The 19,645-nt window shown below is 37.4% G+C and overlaps 1 long non-coding RNA gene across 6 annotated transcripts; it reads left to right on the top strand.

The window, feature by feature from the left end:
- Nucleotides 1-10,000: 10,000 nt before the first annotated feature.
- Nucleotides 10,001-13,961, top strand: LOC113333662. 6 transcript variants are annotated; one of them, XR_003352189.1, is made up of 7 exons: nt 10,001-10,355; nt 10,937-10,992; nt 11,096-11,184; nt 12,194-12,257; nt 12,346-12,670; nt 12,778-12,881; nt 13,479-13,961. It is a non-coding gene; the product is annotated as an uncharacterized LOC113333662 (long non-coding RNA). The 6 variants fall into 6 exon arrangements; XR_003352187.1 differs by having other exon boundaries at nt 10,001-11,184; nt 12,346-12,420; nt 12,514-12,670; XR_003352186.1 differs by having other exon boundaries at nt 10,001-10,992.
- The last annotated feature ends 5,684 nt before the right edge of the window (nt 13,962-19,645 follow it).

Below are 19,645 nucleotides of genomic sequence, written 5' to 3' on the forward strand. Positions count from 1 at the left end.
TGGTTAAGGCCCGACGTTTGTTTTAAAACTTTGGTTTCGCGGTCCACTTTTCAAGTCCACAATCGGTTACAAGCTCAGCTGGGTTTAAACCCAGAGTCCAAAATACAAGTCCAATGAAAGAATTTAAACAAGCCCACACAAATAAATACAAGCCCACAAATTAAACAAACAAGCCCACAAATAAATTATTACAAACCCAAAATAGAAAAATAAAAAGCCCAAAAAATTGGGTTAATTATTACAAGCCCACAATTAAAGAAATTTGGAAGCCCACAGGTTGGGTTCTCTCAATGGAATGGGTTTAGGCTTACCTTTGTAGCACAGCCCAGCTGCTCTGATATTGTTGCAAAAACCCAGTTGGGTTTTGGTTCTTTTCCTTGGTGGCGTCCCAGCAGAGGAAGAACAGGTTCAGAACAGCAGGTCCAACAGCAAATGAAGTGAAGCAGATGCAGATGCAAATGCTATGAAATGAAATGCAAAATAGCTAAGACAAACACAGATAAAACACAGCACCAATCCCCGGCAGCGGCGCCAAAAACTTGGTAGGCTTCTAAAAGGGTATAAATTATCCCCGGCAGCGGCGCCAAAAACTTGGCAGTCCCCGAAAGGGTATAGAAATTGAGCGCAAATAAAAACGGGGGCCTACAGTAATACCGCAAGTGCACGGTCGTCAGTTGTAGCTCGTGCAAGTACGGGTCGATCCACAGAGATCGGGTGTGTTTTGGAAATGTTTCTAGCTAATTGGGTTCCTAAATTTGCTTTGGGCTTAGAAGCCTTTTGGAAGTGTTGGGCTTAATGTACTATTGGGTTTGATAACAATAAAAGGAACTGAGCTTGGGCTCAGTTAGTCTTTGAAAGTGCAAATGGGCTTTGGCCTTAAACTTAGGCTTTTGATTAAGCCCACAGTTAAATTGGATTGGGCCTTAATGAGTTTGGGCTTTGGTCTTAAACAACTGGGCTTTGGTTAAGCCCACAGTTGACTGAATTGGGCTTGGCTATTGAACTAGGCCTTTGGGTTAAACAACTGGGCTTTGGTTCAGTTGGATGGGGTCTGAGCTTGGCCTTTGGGGGAGGAAGCAGCAGTGGAGCTGCAGCAGACAACAGCTACAGCAGCAACAGAAGGGCAACTGCAAGGGGGGCAACAGCAACATCAGCTGCAACAGCAGCAGCCAAAGGAAAACAGCACAGTGGCAAAGACCTAAGCCACAGAGCAGTGCAAGCAAAAAGCAGCAGAATGTACAAGCAATCAAAGGCAGTAAAAGAAAACAGCAACAGCAAAAGGGCAGCTGCAACAGCAGCAGCAACCTTGGCAGCAACCTTGGCAGCAGTGGAAGTGGCAGCAGGGCAACTGCAACAGCTTGGGAGTGGCAGCAGAAGAGCTGCAGCAGACAACAGCTACAGAAGTGGGGTGGCAGCAGCAGCTGCAGAAGTTCAGATGATACAGGAGGCAGCAGTGTTGTCTGATGCAGGAGCTGCAGTAGGGAAGAACTGGCAATGCAGCAGAAGTGGATGAAAGTGCACAGCAAGGCAAGTGCACAACAGGAAAAGAAGTAGCAGCAGCACAAGTGCTGCACAGCAGCACAAGGCCAAGAGAAAAAAAGGAAGCAATTAACAGGAAAAGAAATAGCAGCAGGGGAAACAAACAATGCAAAGCAATGAAAGAACTAAACAGCAGAAAACAAAACAATGCACAAAAGCAAAACAAAATGAGATGAACCAAGGCTTAAGGCCAAGGGCAGGGTTGTGGAGAAACTGACATGAAGCAATACTAAGGCAGCATACAGGCAAACAGGAGGTATACTAAAAGAATGGAAGAGAACTAGCTTGCTATAAGCACTAGTTTCTCCCAATGCACAACCAACACTACAACCTAAGCATACAACAAGAATGGCAAGAAAATCAGCTTGCTATGAGCACTGATTTCTTGCCATTGCACAATTAGTTCAAAGCTTCACAGATGTATCTAGCCTAGCATTCCTTCAAATTAACAGTGACAAAGCAATGAGGATAACATGTAAACAAGAACATCACACATTAACAGTAAACAACACTAACAGGAATTGAAAACAATAAATTGAAACATATACATTTAACATGAGCACACTAACAGGAAAATAACACTTTTAACATATGCAGTGAAACTAAAATGGAACATTAACATGAAAACCTTAACAGAACATAATGAACATGAAATTAAATTGAGCTGAAATTGAACATTTAACAGGACATGAAAATTAACAGAACTTAGCAGTTCTGGATGCAGGCTAATCCCAACATAGAACTAGAAATTACCAAACATTAAAATTAAACTAACATAAACCTAATTGCACTAACAGTTGAAAATTAAATCAAAAAATTAAAAGTGAGCCTAACCCAAATTGGGTGGTAACTTGGCTAGTCCAAGAACACCTTCAAATTGCTCTACACACTCTCTATTTATAGCATACAATTACCCAAATTTTTCAAACCCTAAAATTAGAAATTAGGTATTCTTTTCAATTCCGAAATTGCTCACCAAATTCGCTGAATTGGTGGTGACCCATGCCTCTTTTCTTCCCTCTCGGTCCTTCTCTGCCTCCAATTGCGTCAATTTCTCCCTAATTCGAGGTGTTTTATCAACCCTCACCTAGGTCAGTTGGTGAGAGGAGTTAAAGCAACTCGGCTAGGGGGATGGTGTGGTGTCGGGTGATGATGGTGAAGACGTGATGGCGCTGCAGAGGTGAGGTGGTAGAGATGGTGGTGACAGAGGTGGAGAAGGTGGTGGTGTACGGTGGTTTCTGCAGAGGAGGGTGATGGAGGAGAGTATGGGTTCGATGGAGAAAGGGGAAGGGTGCGTTTGTTTGAGGTCTAGGGTGTTCGGCACTTGGGTGTGAGGCGAGTTCATCGATTTTTGATGTTCAGCGAGACTAAGCCGTGTGATGTGGAGCTGGTAGGTAGATCGGACGGTGATGCGGAGGCAAGCGGGGAGCGACCGTCGGATGAAGGGATACAACGAAACGAACGGTGCTAGATTAGGTTAGGTGCTGTAGTGTAAGGCGGGGATATCAAACTTTGATGAACAGCAAAGGAGCAACCGTTGGATTCAACTACCATCTAATCTGAAGGCTTGGAATTTCAGCGCTGTGGTGCTCGGCAGAGACTTCAGATTTTGATGCTCTATGAAGGAGCGACCGTCGGATGCTTCTGAGAAATGATCTGATGGCTGAGAACGGAGGCGCTTTTGTGTGTAGAAAATGAGGTTGTGCGCACCATTCTTCGCGGCTTCCTTGCGTAATTTCTCCCGGCTTTTCACTACTTTTCTGCTCTTTTCGCTCCGCGACTCATCCGAACTTTATTTACTACCTAAAAATGCAGAATTAATTAATAAAAATATTTATTCTTGAAAACAATGAAAATACAGAATATGGGATAAAATGTAGAATTAATGCACAAAAGATGAGTTAAAATGCCAACAAAAAGGGATAAATATATACAATATTTGGCACTCATCAATCATCATGGGAGAGAAATATAACTTTTTAAGTTAATGAACACCAACATCTGGTATTCTGTAGTCTCCCCCTGATTATGGCCGAAATATTTTCATCTTATTTATGAAATATGTTTTTCGATATAAAAACAAATGTAGTCTTAATAGACATACATATATACTATCATCGATGGATTACTTTTGGAACACAAAGAAAAATAAAATAAAATAAAGATGATATGTCAAAACCAAAAGTATTAAAAATATGCAAAGAAATCTCCTATAATTTCGTATCCACAAGAGCCAGTGAGACAATGGTTTCGATTGAAGTTAGGACACTTTCTTTTATCAAAAGAAAATTAAACTAAGATCCATATAGTCACTACAAGGACTATTAATTTTGTCTAACAAGCCGGGTGCGCACCCATTGATATTTTATGTCCTACCGTATCTCAACATCAGTTTGAACAGTCTTAATTTAGGATATTAATATTAGGAAGAAGGAAAATTTGTTCAATATCCGTTAGGAATGCAGCAATTGGTGTTTGCAATTGTGAATACGTAATAACCAATCTCATCCTTTTAGGATCCATAGAAAAATCTAATTCCAGTTGGTTTAAATGATTCTTTTGAGAAGAATAAAGAAATCATTATCGTATTATTTGTAGAGAAAAATCTACTTTTTGGTTGATGCAGATTTCTTTGAGGGAATAGAAATCAATAATTAATTTTGTCTAAAAGTTCTTAGAATGCCAACTTTTACATCTCATCGTAGAAAATTGATGGGGGAAAATCAATATCAATTGGTTTGTACAATTAATAAAATTGTATCGACAAATAATAATAAAAACAATATTATCGTTTTCAGTTTCGCATAGTCAACTTTGTAGCTGACGAATGGTTTCTTGCAAATAAAATAAATAGAAACCATAAATCACATGATCTTTGTCTAATGGACAAAAGATATCAAATTCAATTGACCGTAGATTTTTCAACCATGCACGGGATTAGTTACCGTAAAGGTAACTTGCAATATCACCAATTTCACGAAAAAAATAGAGACTGTAAACCAACTTTTGATGGATTTGTTTTTTCTTTCTCTATACGAAAAGATTAGAGTACAAAGGAAATTGAACCTTTTGACAAAGTTGATCGCCCAGGTCCCATGAATATAGACTATGTCTTTTTGTACTAATCAATGAATTTTAATTACACCCAAAAAGGATAAGAACTTTTAAAATATAGCATGTGGGTTGCGAAGTTACATAAAATCCATAAGATGGAGTAATGGATGATGTATAATACACCGGCAAAAAGAACCTCCTCTTATATTGATGGATAAAGGCATTCATCCTCTGATCCACTACACATCGAGTCATTGATTTTAAAAGAAAAAAATTAAAATTACTAGCTTTAAAAAAAAGTGACCAAAAGGATCAACCAAAGCAAAAAAAAAAAAAAAACAACAACGAACAGTAGCATAATGTTCACAAAGTTGTTTCTTTCATGCTCGTGCACGAACTCCCGTCAGTAGTTTCATATGGTATGGCACCGGCAACCCTATGACAAACACCATAAAAAATTTATTAGAAAATAAATTCCAAAGAAAAAAAAATTAACCAAGAGAGAAGGTTGGACATGAATGTGAATACCTTCTCCGTTTTCATGGGTAAGTTGGTTGCGTCAGTTGGTACAACAACGTGCGTAATATCGTCTTGTAAACAGAAAATATAGAGAACGAAATACAAAGTAGAGGGGAAGAAGAGAGAAAGAAATTTCATTCATCTGTGTAGAATACAAAGGTTTAGGACTTTATTTATAGAGTTTACATTCTTGATATCCAAGTAATAGGGTTCCATTAAAATGGACATCTACATAATAAACTGCCGTTTATAACAAAAATAAGGGAAAAAATGGTGTTCTGTTTACTTTAGAGTAATTTTTATGACTAAATTAAATGTATGTATTTGTAATTAACGATAATATATTACGATTTATTATTGTTTTCCATTAGAAGTAGCTATTACAAAATCTCTTACAGATAGACAGTTTCCATGCAGGAGTTATGGCTGCGCAACTGCTTGATAAGTTAAAAGATTAGATTAGTAGTCAGAAGAGTCCAAATTTGTGCACACCTTATAAATCGGGCTGCACATTCCGTCCATCTTGATTGGTTAAATTAAATTGGGTGGTTTCGGTTTTTCATCACTGCTGGAAACTTATATGCATTTAGATTTCTTAGTGTTTGCGGGCAAAAAACGACCTGCTGGTTTTCTGGTAAAAAGTGGAGGAGGAGGTCGGTGCTCGCTGAAGCAAATCTTCTGAACCTTTAAACAAATGTATTGCACGGAAGTACTTTGAGTTCGAGAAATTAATCTGTAGAATCCTGGCCTAAACCAAGACAATGGTTGTTCCATGTTCAATTCGGTCACAAGAGAAGGAGAAGGGTCGGTGTGTAAGGAGGGAAGCTGAGATTGTGTGGAGATCGATGCAGATTAATCGATTTATGATGTGATGTGTTGAACTGCTATGAAGATGAATTCTTTGTGTAGACGAGAGAAATTCTCTGTAAGTGTTTGATAACTGCCTGCCGTAGGTTTTCTTACGTTGACTCTTCCGTTTTCAAATCAAAGGTCCAGAAACCTATTTATTGCAGCACATCGATCTCCTGTAAGTGGTGACAGTTGAAGGAAGTGGAAGAATGAAGAAGTCGAAGAACGTGCAAAAACCACTTCCACTTTGCGTAGAAGACTTGGTTGATTGATCATCCAATATTCCATTTACTCCTTAAATGTCAGCAGTACTTACTCGCAGTTCTCATCGCGGATGTGCCTCACATCACACGTATTGTACAACGCCAGACTAAAACCCTAGTGATATCCCCCCATGTGACATGAATTGATATCTCATGTGTAAATCTGCTTTGCACATGTATTTTATATGTGTGGTCAATCTTTTACCTAGGACTATGAGTCTTAATCGATGAACTGAATAGTTCATGGTTCAAGGTCATGATGGAAGAAACATGAAGTGCTTGCTGTAATAGCAACATGCTCCGTGGACCATGGACGTTGAATAAGGTCACTGATGACCGCGTCATATCATTATGCTAGCTGAAGCAGTAACGATAGTTGAATGACTTAGATGTGATATAATGAGATTGCTGGATCAATCATAAATAATTATGTTGGCGTGTTGAGAACTTGACAGAAATTCGTATAAAATAATCATTGTTGAATGATCATAGAAGGTTCATCTCGATCCATGTGTCATGGGTCAGTCGAATGACAAGGAAATAATATAATATTAAAATAATGGTCGACTGACGAACCAAAATGTTGGTTGATGAACCAATAAAATACTGATAACTGGATCAATAAGAAATTCTCGAATGTTGATAAGTGAATCAACATGAAAAATATTGATTTGCAGAGCAGTTGATAGTTGAATCAATATTATCAGAAGTGACAGGGCCGGTTCTGAACCTGGTAGGCCGAGCCAACACATTGTTAGCTGGAGCAATTAGGGTATTGACGGATGGAGTAATTGATGGTCAAAACAGATATTGCTAGTCAAAGCAAGTATTGCTAGATCAATGAATAATTGATAGGATGACCAAATAAAATATTAATCAAAACATCCGGTAGCTGGACCGAATATTATTTAATTAATTAAAATATTGATGGCTGGCTGGATCAATATTAAAATATTGATCTTTGAACCTGTTCAAAATTATGTTAGACTGAATATTTGGTTCAAAACCCATCAATGGATGATTAGCTGAGAATCAACTAATGAATGAGACAGGGACCAACACATGAGGTGATGGACTGACTATGTACTATCTAGGCGCTTGACTGAGCATTCACCAAAGTCTGTTGCAGAGCAATTGGTGAAAGTATGATTGATTGTTGTTTAATCATTATTAAAATAGTACTTGAGCATTAGATAATAAAACCTAATTATGGAGACAGGGGAGACCAACCAAGGGGTGTGGAACCGGACCTTGGTGGTCATGGGACCATCTAATGGTGAATGGATGATCTTCCCAGCTGCAGGAAAGAGTTTGAACCAAATATGGGCTTTGATGATGAATTAATTCAAAAATCATCCAAGGAGATGGGACCGGCTTTTGCAAGCCAAGTGGCCAACCATGACCAGTCATGGTGGCATTCCCGTGTGGCCATACTGTCTGCGGACCAATCATGAGAATTTTGGTATTTTCTGATGGTCCATCGAGCATTATTTGGTCCTTTTATTAAGAATCTGAGTTTAACTGAAACTCTTAATTTCGGTTGAAAGACCAACAATTAAAAATATTAAAATAATATTATTTTAATATTTCTCATGGTATAAAAATATAATGGTTACGGGACCACTCACTTTGCTAACCATATGGTCCATGGGAGTAAGATATGGAAATCAAGGAGTTTTGATAGAAAGAGGATGTTCTGGAAAGAGGAAATCCTAAATAATAATAATAAAAAAACAAAAAAGGAAAAGGAGGGGAGGGACGGCCAAAACCGGCGGCATGGACGGTCGGCTAGCCGTATGGGCCCACCCCTCACGGTTTCACTATGTTATTATTATTTTATTGTTATGTACCTGAGTTTTCCTGAGCACTATTCTGGGTGCCTATGTATCTGTTAGTCGTTGGTCCATTTAGAGGGTTGGCTGGCCTAGCAGATGTTGCCGCTTGTCTATTTTAGAGTGGTTGATTTTAGGGCTTCTGGTTAGTTGGCATTTAACCTGTAATAAGCATGATTAATGAACTTATTTTTACGGATGTGTTCACCTGAAACAGATTATCTTCATCTCTTCTTCTCAATTCGTGTAGTTTCCTCTCTTAATTCGTCTAATCTTCCCTGCTTAACTCTAATACACTCCTCCTTACCGGATCTTGATTGTAATTTGTACTGAGAAAAGTACATTTGGCATCAGAGCAATTATTTCTTCAACCATGGGTACCAACAATTTTACACTCAAAGAATTGTTTGATTTCCATAGACAAAATTTATCTAAATTCGAGGATCTAGATACTAAAGTAACAAAGGTGAGTCAACAATTAGATGAGCAATCAACTAATACGAAGGCCTATCAAGAGCAGACGAACGAAAGTTTGAAATTACTATCCAGTCAAATGGCAGAGCTGATTCAAGCTTCTCGTTCTTCACATCACAACAATGGAGATGCATGAATTTTGGCTACGCATGGATTCCCACTACTAGGAGGTAATAATCAATTTGGTCATATTTTTCCAGGTGAAACATCGTATATTAGACAACAACGTACTCCAAAGCTCGATTTCCTTGATTCGGTGGAGAAAATCCACGGTGGGTACAAAAAAGTGAGAGATGATTCCACATTCACAACACAGGAGAATCAAAAGGTCAGTGTTGCTTCCATATACTTAGAAGGTAAAGCTGATAAATGGTTCCTTAACTTTCAAATTGGAAAACCTTTTTTGTCTTGGAGAGAATTAGCTGATGGTGTTTGTGCTAGATTTGAAAATCTTGTGGATGAAAATTTCATAGGCAGCTTTAATAAATTGTGCCAAATTACTACTGTAGAAGAGTACTTTGAACAGTTTGAATGTCGCATGGCTCTTATGTTAAGTAGTAACCCCCATTTGAATGAGCAATACTTTGTAATGAGTTTCATCAGTGGATTGAAGGCTGAAATAAAAAAACTTTATGTTGGTGTTTCATCCCTCAACACTTTTACAAGCCTTTTTATTAGAAAGGATGCAAGAGCAAAAACGTGTTCAACAATCTAATCCTTCAAGGCCATTCCAGATATCATTTACCAATTCATTTTCCAACACAAGGCCATTCCAGTCTTCAACATCTCCATTCCCCCCTAAACCTATTCACACTACTACTACAGTTTCTAGCCCTTTCACACCCAAATCAGGTAACTCCACCCCAAAATCCAGTCCACTACTACCACCTATCAAGAGATTAACACAGGAACAAATGATAATTAGGAGAGAAAAGGGTTTGTGTCACTAGTGGAAAATGGTTTTTTTTAACCCACATCTCCGATCCTCAATGGCAGTCCATTGACCGTGGACCGGTCAAAACAGTCCTTCATATAAAAAACATAACTAGTCATAAAAACCCAAGGTGACCAAACTTGTGGTACAAAAACCCCCGTTCAAATGTTGGGATCAATTAAAACTCCATCTTAAACAAAATTGATACAAAAACCTCCAAATTTTTAGAAAGTGATAGAAAAACCCCAAATTTCAAAATTGGTTTCATCAAAATTCTTTGGGATTTTTATGTTACTTTTGTTTTGATGGAGTTTTTGTGTTACTTTTGTTTTGATGGGTTTTTTATGGATGGATAGTGACACCTCTGGGGTTATAACTCGCGGACCGAAAACATAAAAACGAAAAAATTCAGGAGCAGCTAAAGTTGGTCGTTGATTAATTAATATTTTAATCCTGTAACATGACCCACACCCACGACCAGTGGACCTAGTTTATTATGTGACACGATTTCCAGGCCACAATAGGATATCCTTATCTTCTCTTTCCCCTTTTCTCTTTCTCAACTCATCCTTTTCTCTCTTCAACTCTGCAAACCCAAAAACACCTCTTTTCCCCTTTCCCTTATCTTTCTGTCTTCAAATCTGCAGACCCGATAACTTATAATGAAGTTTATCTGCTCAAAATAAAAAAATCCTAGAATTAAATTTCCGTTTACCTCTCAATAAAAACACCCAGATCTGAAAAACCATAGTTTGAATCGAAGAGGAAACAAAAGATCAGAATCCTTTTTCGGTTTTTATTTTTCGATTCATTTTCTAAAACTAAGAACTTGTTACTTGTGTTCTTGTGAAACGAAGAAATATGGCTAACTGATTTCGATGGCCAACTGATGTAATTCCCTAACTGGAGAAATTTAATTTGTAGAATTTTTTCATTGATTTTTGTTTTTATTTTGCTGTAGAATTTGAACTTGTAGAATTTTTTTCATTGATTTTTCTTTTTATTTTGAGTTGATATTATTTGTGTTGGGTTTCCTTGTGTTTCGTTGTCTGATTTAGTATTTCTATGAATCCTGAAGGTCTTAGTTTCATCTTTGCTGAGCTTATTTTTGAAAAGCATTAATTACTAATTTCTTTGTATTTAACTTTCTGATTTCGTATCTCTCTATATGCACTTATATCATCGTGAAGATTTACTTAATTTCAATTTGTGCAGATAATTAATCAGTTACCAAGCTTTAGGGATTTTAAATAAATTTTAGTAATTTTAGTTTTGATGGTTAAGTAAAGACTTCCGGTTCTTACTAGCATGGATGATTTGGAAAAACCCATTAATTTTATAAGGGTTTTGAAAATTTGATTTACAGAGTTGTTGATTTTTCTGTTTTGAACAAGATGTTTTTCGAGAATGTTGTTATTGACTTGATGATGGGTCTATTAGAACAACTGAATGACTAATATTGGTTGTTGTAGGCATGGAGGTTGAGTCTTTGGGTTCTAAATGACTACAATACATTTATTTTCACTGGGTTTTTCATCTTACATTAGATGGGTTCATCTCACCCTTGTTTTCATTTTATCCCGGCTTTTTAACTGTTACATTAGATGGGTTTATAACTAAGTTGATAACAGTCCCAGTGCCGAAGAGGAGCTGTAAATGGAATTTCATCAACTGCAATATCTTTATTCAAAGTATTCGGTCCAGGTGGTGGTGGTGCCATGTAAGTATAATGTTTTTCATATTCTCAATGTGGTACAAAAACTAGTTTCCATGAACTAGTCTAATCGTGCTTTGCTTCTTGTTTTATTTTCATGAACTTTGTTGTCTTTATTTAAGAGAGTGAACGTTGAATACTTAGACACATGAGTTATTGTCTTAGAAGTTTATTCTTATACATTTCTAAGGATTTAGTTTATAATGGATGTCTTTTGCAAGCAAATTTGAATATTACACTTGAAAACTTCGTTTTTTTGACAACCTGAACTTGCACCCTGTTGTCTGCGAAACTGTCGTCAATGGGAAGGGATTTAGAGGGAACTTCCTTGACATAAAATGTTGATCTATATCTCCTCTACAATGAGTTAAAAGGGCTTAGTGTTTCGACTGAAAGTTTAGGATTTATGACCCTCGACTTCCAGTACGTCACATCTGGAAACTGCTAGACTGCAGTCCTGTGACCTACTTTGCGCACACCTTTGGCCGAACATTTAGACTTGGAATCTGGATTTTTAAGAAGCATATGAAAGTTTGTTCGTTCTAGTTTTTAAATTGGGTTCAATCTCTGAATTTCGACTCTTAACGAAGTATGTAGAGCCTTGCCAAAGCAGGCTGTCAGTAACGCGTTTTTGCGACCTTTTTTGTTCATATTTTTACTGCGTACTTATTAGCTTTCCTTTAATTTTTTGCCTCTGAACATTAGACTTGTGAGGATGAGATTTACACTTAATGAGACTATTTAAATCCTGTTTATCAAATTGAAAATGTATAATATAAGCGAAGGATATAGATTTAAGTTCGGTACCCGACCGTAACACCTAGAATTTTGGATTGATCCGTGATCCAAATTTTGGGTGTTACACTATGTTGAAGACTTTATACTTTAAAGTACTCTCGCCTTGTATAATACTGAAGTAGCGTATTCATGCCTTGCAAAATACTTTCTACCTAATATTAGATGTTTACTTCACATAAATAATAATGGTTTCATTGCGTTTGTGTTTGCTTTGCAGGTCTATATGATTGATCAAACTGCTGACTTGTTTGATCGTTCTTCTATACAAATGAAAGTCACAAGTGAGTATTTGTTCTTAATTTACTTGTATTCGATTTTTGTAGCCTGGATTTCCTTGATGATATAATCTGATCCATGTTTCTTTTGCAGTCATTCTTTGATTTGGATAACACAAACAATGAGCTCAAAAATGAATTTGAAGGACCTTTATCTTAACTCAACAGTGTAACGAAACACAAATTCTCTATGATTTTACCATGTTTACCAGTCATCATCAATATAACTTTTATTAATGTAATATATTTGAAAACAAAATAGCCAAGAAGAGAAGCTTGCTGGTTAAAGTGTGAGTAGGAAGGTTGTAATGTTGAAGACTTAAAAGAGTTTAGGAATGATTAGGAGGTTTGGTTTGTCTCAAAATGAAACTCTGAATAAGGAATCAGGGAAGATTTGGAACAAGAAAACAACGATAAATGTAAGTTGTTGCAGTTGGTTAGAATGGATGAGTGGCTTAGATTTTGATTGATTTTGATTATGTACATGATTCTAACTATTGGGTCTCTATGCTATTCATGTTTGCAGGGTACGGTTGGCTATCAATGGGGTTGTAAACAATTTGCAAAATTATATAAAAAGAATTGGCTATTCGTGTTTGTAGAGCTCAACAGATGTGTTTGTTACTGCTGGTAACATTTTTTCCCGTACTTCATTTAATCGTTTAGATCTTTATTTTATATCTTGGTATAAAAATCATATATGTGAGTTCTTATGTGTGTGAACCATATGTTAGTTAAATCTACATAGAACACTGGATTCATCTTCTTTTCCTTGCCCCATGCTGAGTTAATACATCCTTTAACTTGCGAGAAAGTGCAATGAGGGAGAGTAATTTCCCATTACAGCAGCAATGCATTTTGCTCTTTGGGTGGAGTCCCCCATGGATTCCCCAAGCTGTCTCATACTTACCAGATAGTGTGCCTGTATCTATAACGGGCTAATAACTTTGCACCCTGTCTCGAATGTCCATCACCTTATATGTTATATTGTATGTTGTGATGCTATCACATTTCACTTATTGGTTGTTAGGGACCTAAAGGCTTGCTACGCATCTTCGATTTTGATACGCTTAGGCTTTACAGTAATTAGTTTGTATAGACGTCTTGGGGTTATCTTTTATGTTCGTGCAGCCTTTGATCTTAACTGCTGGTGCATAATCTAGGTTTTGACGTTTGTTTGTGAACTGGAAAATGATTTAATAATTATTTTTTTTGTTTTGTTTGCAGATATCGGTGCCCTGCTTTACCAAGGCTGCCACATATGAAGATTACTTCACAACTAGTATACGTCTTTCTATGTATTTTCACTAGTATACGTCTTTCTATCTATTCCCATAAATATGATTTATTGATGTTTCAGATTATTCTACCAGTAAGAGTGATACTTCTTCGTGTAGTATTTTCACTTCTTACCAAGTCAGATTGGTGTATATCAAAATTCAGAAGCATGTGGATCAGGAATTAAGTTCCAATTGTAGATTTTAGCAGTATTCGTTCAATTGAATTCAAGCAAGCACTCAAACTACTGTAAACTGCATTCTAGATTACAAACACCAGTATATTGGGCCATGCAACCCATTTATATATGGTTGTTCCATTTCAATCTTTGATAATGTGCATATGATATGGTTTTTCTTTTTTATAAACATTTTATATAGTATTGTGACCTCCCACATTAATCAGCTGATGGTGAAACTTATTTTTGATGTACATGTGCATTATTATGAAGTATATGCTAAGTTCAGCATCATCGGAGTTTATCGTTTTGCTGTCTAATCAATCGTTTCTTAGTTTATCATTTTGTAACTAAATATCAGAACTTAGTTACTTTTCTTGTTGTAAGAACTTATATTGAACTCAAGACTTGTTCCTTTTTTCTACTATTTGTGTGCAAGTTTAATTTGAGTTTGATTTGGTTCTCATTTGAGTTTGATTTGGTTTTTATTTGAATTCTCATATGAGTTTAATTTGCTTTCTACTTGAGCTCCATTTGAGATTTGAGGTTCAGACGGATTCAGTCAGGTAATCTGAATCTATTTTTTTTAATATTAAAATGTATATCTACGATTGATAACAGCTTGACAGTTAAAATCGGTCGTTGATATAGGTTGTTCCGCGACCCACAGAGCCACGTCATAGATGAAAAAGACGCTCAAACAGTGACCATTTCCGCGATTGCTAAAACAGGTCATTTAACTCGTATATATTACTTGCCCTGACGGTCGCGAAACTGTTATTTCCCACTAGTGTGTTATAACTGTGGTGTAGTTTACACTCCAGATCACATCTGTAAGAGACAATAATTATTTATGGTACAAGTAGAGCAGCCAAAATCTTGTGAGGAAGTAGAAGAAGAAGTCTTTGAAGAAGCTATAAAATCTCTAGTGGAATCTGACATGGAGATTTCCTTGCATGCTCTAACTGATGGTGCTGCTGGTGACACCATAAGAATCCCTGAAGCCATTAAGAGGCATAAGGTGTCAATACTTATAGATACTGGAAGCACTCATAGCTTCATTGATTGTGATTTGGCAAAGAAATTAGATTGCTCCATCAAACCCACTGGGAACATGTTGGTGACTGTTGCTAATGGGGATAAGATTGTAAGTACTGGCATATGTTCTCAACTACAATGGACCATGATGAATCATCAGTTCACAGAAGGTTTGAGGATATTACCCTTAGGGGGTTGTGACATGGTATTAGGAGCAGACTGGCTGAGAAGGTTAGGTGACGTAACTTTTAACTTCTCCAAGTTAAGCATCTCATTCAAGTATCAATGCAAGAAGATTGTACTTGCTGGTGAAGCAGAATATCCAACCTTGAGAATGATGAGTAGTGAAGCTGTAGAAAGATAATTCAACAAGAAAACTCATGGTATTGTTGGGCAACTATTCTCCATTACACCTCAATCTTCATCTCATGCCACCCCTCCAGCCATACTTCCACTATTACAGGAATTTCAAGATATATTTGAAGAACCAACACAATTACCTCTTAATAGAAATATGGACCACACCATACCACTTAAACCCAATTACATACCCACTATCCAAAGGACTTATAAATGTCATATATATAGAAGGGGGTAGTTGAACAACTGGTGAAGGAAATGCTCAGTACATGCATCATACAAGCCAGCCATAGTCTATTTTCTGCACATATTTTTTTAGTTAAGAAAAAGGACAATACATGGAGGTTCTCTGTGGACTATAGGAGGTTGAATGATATCACAGTCAAGGACAAGTTCCCAATCCCAAATATTGAGGAGTTGTTAGATGAATTAAATGGAGTAATGTTCTTCGCCAAAATTGGTTTGAGGACTGGGTATCATCAAATGAGAGTTAATGTGGAAGATATTTACAAGACGACATTCAGAACTCACCAGGGGCATTATGAGTTCAAAGTGATGCACTTTGGCCTAACAAATGCTCCTGCAACCTTCCACGCCCTCATGAATGAGGTTTTTCAAGAACATTTGAGGAAATTTATATTGGTTTTCTATGATGATACCCTGGTTTACATATCTTCCTTACAAGAGCACTTGAAGCACCTCCAAATAACTTTTTCCTTGTTAAGGGCTCACAAGTTGTATGCAAAGTTATCCAAATGTTTCTTTGGACAGACAAAGTTAGAGTACCTTGGACACATCATCACTGCAGAGGGGGTTAAGGAAGACTCAAACAAGATTGCATGCATAAAGGAGTGGCCTAGACCAACCAATATTAAGGAGCTAAGAGGGTTTCTTGAACTCAATGGCTATTACATGAAGTTTGTACAAGGGTATGGAGCCATCAGCAGACCACTCACTGAGCTTTTGAAGAAGAATTCCTTCTTATGGAGAGTCAGCAACAATGAACTTTGAGCAACTCAAAAGAGCCATGACTAACACACCAGTGATGGCCTTACCATATTTTTTAAAACAGTTTACTATAGAAACTGATGCTAGTGAGACATGTGTAGGAGCTATGTTGATCCAAGAAGGAAAACCAATTGTCTTTTTCATCAAGGGGTTAGGCCCAAGGGAAAGAGCATTATCAGTTTATGAGAAGGAATTACTAGATGTGGTCATGGTTGTTACTAAGTGGAAGCATTACTTACAAGGAGGAAAATTTATTATACAAACAGATCACCAAAGTATTAAATACTTTTTGGACCAGAAGATTACAACTGTACTTCAACAGAGATGGTTGATGAAGATACTTGGTTTTGATTATGAAATCAAATACAAAAAGGGTACAGATAATGTTGTTGCTGATGCACTATCCAGAATACCACAGAGCAATGATGAATGCAATTCTCTAGCACTATCCAAGCCAACTTGGAATCTTGAAATACTTTCCATCTATGAACAAGATGCCAAGGCACAACAACTAATTGCTCGGACCCTTGCTTCTGCTACAGGAAATGATAAATTTTCAGTTAAGGAAGAGAAACTGAGGTACAAGGATAGGATCTATGTGGGAGATAACAATCAGGTCAGAAGCACCATCTTAGAGTCATTACATACTTCTGCAGTTGGCGGATATTCAGGTATCCAAGCTTCTTATGGCAGGGCTAAGAGGTACTTTTACTGGCCTGGCTTAAAAAGAGATATTCTGTCATTTTTATTTTCTTGTGATGTTTGCCAAAGAAATAAAAATAACCATTACTTCCCAAATGACTTGCTACAATCACTTCCCACTTAAGAGCAGGCTTGGCAACATGTTACTATGGACTTCATAGAGGGGCTTGTTGTTAGTGAGAAGAGAAGTGTCATTTTGGTGGTGGTAGATAGGCTCACCAAATATAGCCATTTTATTGGGTTGCAACACCCTTTCACAGCAGCTACAGTGGCTAAGGCTTACTTGAATCAGGTTTTCAAGTTACGTGGACTTCCTTCTTCCATTGTATCAGACAGAGATAAGGTGTTTACCAGCAATTTCTGGCAAGATCTCTTTAAAGCTCTGGGTACAAGTCTGAATTTAAGCATAACTTACTACCCCCAAACTGATGGACAGACTGAAAGGGTGAATGCCTGTCTAGAAACTTACTTGAGATGTATCACAGGACATCAACCTAGCAAGTGGTTCAAGTGGATTGCACTAGCAGAATGGTGGTACAACACCAGCTATCACACAAGCCTGAAAATGACCCCATTTAAGGCCCTATATGGCTACAATCCTCCTCGTATGACATTTCCAACCACAACAGTCACTTTTGTTGTAGCAGTGGAAAAGTATCTAAAGCAAAGAGATGTGATAGATGTCTAAAAAACCCAATTTTGATGACGATTTCTTACACTTTTCCTTATTAGTTTTGGAATTTTGTATATTACACTTCTTTTCTATGTTTTTAGGCACAATGTCTCGAAGTTGCGAATAGGAAGGAAAAGCGCTACTAATTTCTTTCTTTTAAATGTTTTATATCAGGAAAATTCCCAAGACATGTACCCATTATAGTTTCAATTTGGTTACACCAAAATGGAACTTGTGTGGCGGCTGTATTGGGTGCTGGACCTGTTGGCCAGTTTTAATGGGCTTAACGATACCAATGGCTAGGCTAAATTCTACACTATGTAGAAGAAATGGACTTCACATAATTTCAGTGGAGTTTACACATGGGCATTGCACATATTTGTGTTGGTGGGGAAACAATACAAAGAAATGAAATTAGGTTTCTTTTGAAACCAAATTCAAGTAGCAGATAAGAAGACCCAAGTGTGTTGTAGCTGCCAACTGAGTCTGCAGGTTAGTTTTCCGGTGCTCAGGCCATGGTTATTTTGGCCGTTCAACAAGGAGATGGTTCTGGTGTTCGAGTAAATGGAGAGTTTTGCTTAAATTTCTGTCTGGGAAGTCACGGCTGAATAAGTGAGGTTGATGCTGTCAGTTGTGGTACGAATCATGATGATTTGATGAAGGTCAGAGACCAAGAAGAAGATCCAAGAGATGGTACAAGTCTGCAGCTGTCTAGGGATCGAATTTGGGTTTTTTTTGTGTTAGAATTCAGCTCAGACGAAATCTCATCTTATTGTTGCCGTACAGATTGAAAGGGGATCTGAGATTGGGGAATGAATGGGTTATGATGTCTGTGCTTGAAGAAATAGAAGCTCGAGATGAACAATTGGTAGCTGGAAATGAAGAAGGAACTTGGGTCATTCTAAAACAACAATTGGGAGAAGACTTGAGTGGAGTTTAGCTGATTGTTCTGGACAGATTACAGGTGCTGTCAAGACAAGGAAGAACAAGCAGTAACTGAATGGATCTATGGAGTTGTGTTGTGCTTTGCAGGGAACTCGAATTTGGTAAGAAATGGAGCCAAGAGGAGAGAATAAAGGATAGTAGTTGAACTACACACAATATGTTTGACAGAAAGCCTAATCCAATACTAACATATTTCTAATAACACAGGAAATCCTATGACTACATTGCTGACGGTTTGAATCAATATTGATTAAGAGAAAGATAATTGTTTACAGGACTATGAAGAGAATATATACACCACTCTCTCTCGACTCAATTCATCTCTTGCACTCGCACGTGCTACATACACTCAACCTACACATACAATCACTTGGACACTTACATTACATGTTATTACCCTTCCTCAACCCTTAAATATTTGATCAACCCTGTGATTTACGGTCTAAAACCCTTAACACTCCTTATGAGTTGTGGTATGAAAGGAAACCCAGCCTACACTATCTCAGGGTGTTTGGAAGTAAGTGTTATATTCTGAAAGATCGAGAACAGAAAGGGAAATCAGACACCAAAAGTGATGAAGGTATCTTTCTTGGTTATGCTTCTGATAGCTGTGGTTTTCGAGTATTTAATCTCAGAACACAAGTCATGATGGAATCTGCTAATGTTATCATCGACGACATTAGTAACTTTCGTCATGATAATCCTCCTGCTGAATTGCCTCCAACCGAGACAATTGATAAAGTCAAAGAAATTCCAGAATCTGTTGAAGTTATCCCAACAGTTACTGATCCTGACATTTCTAGTGACGAGAAAAAGATCACTGATCAAGTCATTCCTGACGAACAAGAACGTCTTCCTCCACGACACTCTGGGTTCAAAGAAATCATGATCCCAATAGTATTATTGGAGGAAGAGATTCTACAGGCAAAACAAGAGGACAACTTCAAAATATGTGCAATTTTGGTTGTTATGTTTCACAAGTAGAACCAAGAAATACTGATGAAGCTCTAAATGATCCCTTTTGGGTGAATGCAATGCATGAAGAGTTAAATCAATTTCAAAGACAAGATGTGTGGGAACCTGTACCTTGTCCCTCCAATATCAATATTGTTGGTACCAAATGGATATTCAAGAATAAGTCCGATGAATTTGGCACGATTTTCAGAAACAAAGCTAGACTTGTCGCTCAAGGATATTCACAGATTGAAGGGA

The sequence above is a fragment of the Papaver somniferum genome, unplaced genomic scaffold, assembly GCF_003573695.1.
Source record: "Papaver somniferum cultivar HN1 unplaced genomic scaffold, ASM357369v1 unplaced-scaffold_133, whole genome shotgun sequence".
Taxonomy (NCBI): domain Eukaryota; kingdom Viridiplantae; phylum Streptophyta; class Magnoliopsida; order Ranunculales; family Papaveraceae; genus Papaver; species Papaver somniferum.